The 6070-nt window shown below is 39.8% G+C and overlaps 1 protein-coding gene across 1 annotated transcript in view; it reads left to right on the top strand.

Moving 5' to 3' along the window:
- Positions 1-1690: 1690 nt before the first annotated feature.
- Positions 1691-6070, top strand: part of slc1a9 (solute carrier family 1 member 9) — a gene marked incomplete at its 3' end in the record, with an annotated part of 28439 nt that continues 24059 nt past the window's right edge. Inside the window, exon 1 of the mRNA XM_080043129.1 lies at positions 1691-1754. The remainder of the gene's footprint in view (positions 1755-6070) is intronic.

Here is a 6070-nt window from a genome sequence, read left to right as displayed (position 1 = left end):
CGAGAGTTCAGGGACTGTCAACAAAGAGAAAAGTATTTAATACTGTCACTCTGATACAGTGCATTTATAAGTCGGGCTAGACTTCTGGTTTCGGTAAAGATTAGGTTTTTAGCAAAGTTTTCCTAACATTTTGCTTATGAGTTATTGATCCCGGGAAGTCCGAATGTGTCAATCATTTTTCCAACTTCATCGCAGCCTTGACATGTCAAGTTTGTTCTTGACATTTTGACTTTATTCACAAAATTGTGTTTTTACTTCGCACACAGGGAAGAGAGAGAGAGAGAGGAGGAGAGTCTAAAGATGCACATCCAAACATCTGGATCAAGACAGCGACAGAATATCACTGTATGCTCGGAACAAACTTGGACCATGAGTGTGCGAGAGGCTTAATAGATTCATTGAGACTGAAACCATCCAGCTGGTGTATCTATGGAAACAGGTACAAGGCCTTGACGTAACCCAAGAATAAGATGTTAAGATTAAGCCGTGTGAAAGGCCTCAGCAGAGTCCGACTGTCTGATGTGGGACTGTCTGCAAAGTCAGGACGTCGCTTACACAGCGTTGGTTGTTGATAGTTGAGGAGCTGTGGTCGTAAATCAACCCCTGGCCCCCTCATAAAGCCCCAATCAGTGGCCCACATTCTGCTGCATAGCGTTTCCTGCTATGACAAAATCCTCAAACCCCTTAGCTCTTTTCTCAGTTTATTCACGATTCTGATGGGTATTTGTCATAGTTAGTCGTTGGTTCATGGAAAAGCAAAAAACCCTTGTATGTAGAGTATATAGAAGCTTCCTTCTGCAGCCCCCGCCCCCCCCCTTCATGGGCCAACATGCCAGTGAGTCCTCAGTGACTGACACTGATATCTGTCAAAGGATCCTTACGTGAGAGGCTATCTCTACTCAGTGCAGGCTCATAGCGCCCTCCTGTGGAGGGGAGGGTAATTATCACGACTCCGCCCCCCCCCCCCATGTCCCAAACAACCCAAGGATACTACATCAATTCTTAAGGCGAGAACACGGCATGTTAATAGGGGGAAAATGTTAACTTACATGTAGCATCATGAAGCTTTGCCAGTTATTAGCTTACATTTAAGCAATTTTTTTTTCAGAAATATTGGAACAAATAAGCAAATTATTTCTACATATTAGTGTTCAAAGTTTCTACAAAACACATTTTGGACTAAGCCTTTCATTTAAAAAAGACTATATACAGGTCTTAAAAATAAATTGTCCAGTTTTTTCGGTCAAAATTGTTTATATAATGGCCGTTTAAGATGGTTGTATAGGAAAAATATACAGACGCATGGAGACCAGTTTTAGTCAAATTCACAATTAAATGTCAATTTTGGTGCTATAATTCATACTAGTTTGAAAGAAGAAATGTTATGGAACCAAAATAGACAAACAATCTCAAAATTGACCTGTGATGGAGAGGAAGTGAGTGAACTAGTAAGAAATAATGGACAAAGGGAGGGAAGGAGGGGGTGAGATAAGGATGTGTGTGTGTGTGTGTGTGTGTGTGTGTGTGTGTGTGTGTGTGTGTGTGTGTGTGTGTGTGTGTGTGTGTGTGTGTGTGTGTGTGTGTGTGTTGGGGGGGGGGGGGGGGTTCAGCTCAGAGCAACAAGCTGTTGTATTAATCTGCAAATTTTCTCAGATGACGCAAACGACTATGACTTTGCCTCCCGTCCCCTCCTCTGGTCCCTGTCTGTCCCGATGCCTCGCTCTAGTCGGAGGGGAGACAGTGACACACAGCAGGTAAGCCTGGTCCACAGCACATTTTACCTTTTATTCACCTAACACACACACTCACACACACACACACACACACACACACACACACACACACACACACACACACACACACACACACACACACACACAGACCGAGAGTTCGGACCATTTCTCAGCTCTGGAAGGGTGTTTAAAATTGTCTGGTGTCTTCAGAATGGCTTTCTTTGAATCGTTTGTGGTTCTCAATTACTTATGGTTATTGGCTCGATGTGAATGTATTCCTCTCATTGGGCAGGAAAGACTTGTTGTATTGGGAATAATCAAAGATGTTCTATTTTAGCGTATGATTTATGAGCTTGAAGTTTGTGATTGTTGTTTTGCAAAGTTTAATGCATCTGTGATTAAAAAAAAGTGTTTTGATTAAATTGATACGATGTATTATTATGTAAAAAAAAAAGAAGCAAAAAGGTCACACAAAAACTCAGTAATATTTATACTTATTTTTTTTTTAAATCTGCTGTTAAAACATGTTGTACCTGACATATCTTCAGTTTGGTTTTAGCCTGATATGATATGTGCTCTTAGGGTAAAGGAGGATCAGAACGATTTAATAGCTAGAATAGGGTGTTTCCAAGGTGACAGTTGGCAAAATGAGAAGATGGCTTTGCAGTAGTGTATGTGTGTGTGTGTGTGTGTGTGTGTGTGGGTGGGTGGGTGGGTGTGTGTGTGTGTGTGTGTGTGTGTGGAATTCAGACCTACTGGGGTGGGGAACGATAGATGGACAGCAGATCAAGAAGAGAAAGAAGAAGAGGGAGCAAGAGGAGAAAGAGAAAGTTTATAAATAGTAGAGATTTACGAGGGTGAAGAGAGCAGATGTGATAGACAGTCTGTGCTTAAGGAGTTCAAACAACAGATTAATACACTCAGATTATCAAACCAGAGGAGGGGAGAGGGGGGGGTCGACCATGTGTGGACACACACACTCACACACATACTCACACGAACACACACACACACCACACACACACACACACACATACAAAAAGACACATGCTGACTAAATCACACACACATAAGCCTAACTGTTTTCTCTCACTCACACTTCATGTTCACCCAAACTGAAATACTGGCACGCACACACACACACACACACACACACACACACACGCACACACACACACGCACGCACGCACGCACGCACGCGCGCGCGCACACACACACACACACACACACACACACACACACACACCTTCAGCATCTTCTCTCAATTTCTATCCACACATCTATTTTGTGCTGAAGGGATTTAGTCAAATATTATTGCAATTTTGAACAATAACTTTGAAGCTGGGTTGGGCATTTTTGAATTTTTTAAAAGTTTGTTTGTCAATCTCACACATCTCTCCCCCTCAGGGTTTTGATAACAATGTGTCAATGTCAGCTATCAGTTTCTCTAATAAAAAGTTTTATGTCGTATAGTGAAATAAATATCTTTTGAGGCCATTAAAGTTGTAATAATTTTTTTAACATGTTAAAGTAAAAATAATTAAATGGAAAAAATAATTAAGAGTTTCTCATAAATATTGGAAATAAATAGTTGCAGCCCTGTATCAATTGAAGTTTACAGTGAAAAGGAATAGGTATTACTGTAACAGCCTGGTGTGCTGTGAATGTAATCAATAATAAATTCAAAGTAATCCTAAAAAAACACAAGTGACTGACTGTCTACATCACAATGGTGTGGGTTTGTCATTTGCATGTATTACATTTTAATTGACAGAAGTCATAAACAACTTTCTAAGAACTACAACTAAAGTTTTACGACCGTCCCATAAACACAACCCATTATTGTGTTCCTGTAATCCAAAAGAAAACAGGGAACTGCTGTCGTTGAAGTTCCAAGTGAAACCATATGATCAGTGTTGCTGGTTTTACTCAGAAGTCATTCTGCAAATACCTCGTGAGGTCTTAAAATATGCCAAGTGAGGACAGCCCGCCACTGGATAGAGTGCAGTCCACATCTGATTGACAGTGAGGGGGGTTACAGTTTTTTTCGATTGCTAAACCACAGTGGGCACAACTGGAGCGACAAGTGCAAAACTCTAACTACACTATGCACCGCAACGGTTCATGTGGACCAAACTCTAGCTAATTTTTAATTGATTAAACACAATTTTCAAAACTCTACACACTTATCTCATGGCTTAACCACATCCTGCACAACACTGTGGATTTCCAGCACTTTTTTCAAATGCTAACACACTGCTGTCACAACTGTAAACCACACATTCAAAACGGAATGGATTTCAGCCTAGTGCATTTTAAACACTGCTGATTGCAATTCCAACTGAAACACTAAGAAAGTGTCTTGTTTTAGACTTGTTAGTGAACATACAGTATAATAGGCCTATATATTTTTTGGGGAAATGGACCAATGAAGACAGGTTGTTGGAGGGAGAAGAGAGGCAGTGAGAGTTTGAATGTGTGGAAGACATAGTAGACATAGAGCTGTATTTTCTGATTACTGTAAATACAGTAAGGGCTACACTGATGTGCCCTGTTGTGAATCATGGCCTCTCATTGAGAGAGGCAGGATTGAGGGTGCAAACCAATCTGCAAAGATCCAAAGTTGAATCTGTAATACGAATTTTCCAGCAAACAAAAACGTAAGAGTTGCATCCTTACAGTAAATGACAACATTACAGGAATTGTATTTCTGTATTACAATTATAGAATATTTACACAGATAAATATCAATAAAATATAAAATAAAAAGATGTATCTATTGAAGCAAAGGTCTGATTTTCATTTATTTTTGTTTACCTAAACATAACTGGTATGTTATAAAATAAACTATTTCATGTGAAATAATTTCACTCTTTCATCAAAGAAAATATTACGTTATTTGTGTGAAGTAATTCAAATTATTCAAACTGTAAAGATTAAAAGTTTGTCATTTGTGTATTGGGGTTTGATGCTAGTGTTTATACTCTGTGTGTTCTGAATGACAGTATGTGTTATCTCAATGAAGCTGGTTCATAGTGTTTGCTGCACTGAGCCCATTTTGAAGGTGAAGTAAACTGTTCAGCTCCAATGACTGTTGGTAGTGCAGACTGTAGTTATAGTTTTGCACATTGAGCTACAGTTGTGCCCACTGTGGGTTAGCAATGGAAAAAAACTGTAATACACGCTGTTTAACTCTGCTGTAGCCACGCACCACACACGTGTCGCAGCACTGTGCATATGTCCAAGGAATTACACTGCTCTGCTCTGCTATGATGTGTGTTTGTGTGTGTTGTGTGTGTGTGTGTGTGTGTGTGTGTGTGTGTGTGTGTGTGTGTGTGTGTGTGTGGTCTGCTCCTGTTTCTGTTTCTGTTTCATTATTTACATAGAAATTGTGTGTCTGCTGGAAGAGATTACTTGTGTGTAGCAATATGAGGGATCAGCCTACATCCGATTCAGCTAGTATTAGTGTAACTTCATATAATATCATGACATGCACTTAAACCTCCTATGAGGGAAATGTTAATGAAACAATCAAATTTTTTCTGACACAACTGAAGATCGCACTGGTTGAAACATCCCTAAATGGTCATCACGAAAGTCATCCCAGCAAAGAAGACGCCTTCAACACCACTCAAGCTGGTGTTGTAAAAACAATACAGTTTGTTTCCAAAGGGGGCACTATAATCAATAAAAACTGAAAATTCCAAGTAGCTTCTTTAAATCCAAATCCATTCGAACCCCCTTATCAATCTTTTTCTTATTAAAAGGTTCAGTAAGTGGAATGGTCAGTTTAGCTAACTTCCTTTCCTGTCACTGACTGCAGTTAGCAGTCCCCTCCCTCGTCCCCACGTCACCACATTAATGCACTGCGGTCTTCAAACAGCGAGTTATCTCATGCGTGTGCACCGGCAGTGAGTCGAGTGCCGGTTTGTAGCATTCTCTCTTGTGATTGGATATCAGTTTTGGGATGCCCAAAAAGTTTATTTGCCGATTACATGCAGAGCGGGTGACAGAGATCAGCTTTATGAAACGCGCACACTACTATAAGCAAAACATAAACCAACACACAATATGTCCCATATGAAAATCCGATCAATTTACATGAAATATGTTAAATATAAATAATCATATACACATATGCACCTCATTTGATGTCAATACAGAATGGTCCAGTTAATTAATTTCATGATTTTGAAATCTGATATAGGTCAAAATAACCATACATTTAGGTGTGTGTGTGTGTGTGTGTGTGTGTGTGTGTGTGTGTGTGTGTGTGTGTGTGTGTGGTGTATTTGTGTATATTTTGTACCAACATCGATATGCAAGGATTGTGCTAC

Source organism: Ammodytes marinus (assembly GCF_949987685.1).
Source record: "Ammodytes marinus genome assembly, chromosome: 16".
Taxonomy (NCBI): Eukaryota; Metazoa; Chordata; class Actinopteri; order Uranoscopiformes; family Ammodytidae; genus Ammodytes; species Ammodytes marinus.
The sequence above is the reverse complement of the archived record's forward strand: the minus strand, read 5'-3'. Positions and strand labels throughout refer to the sequence as shown.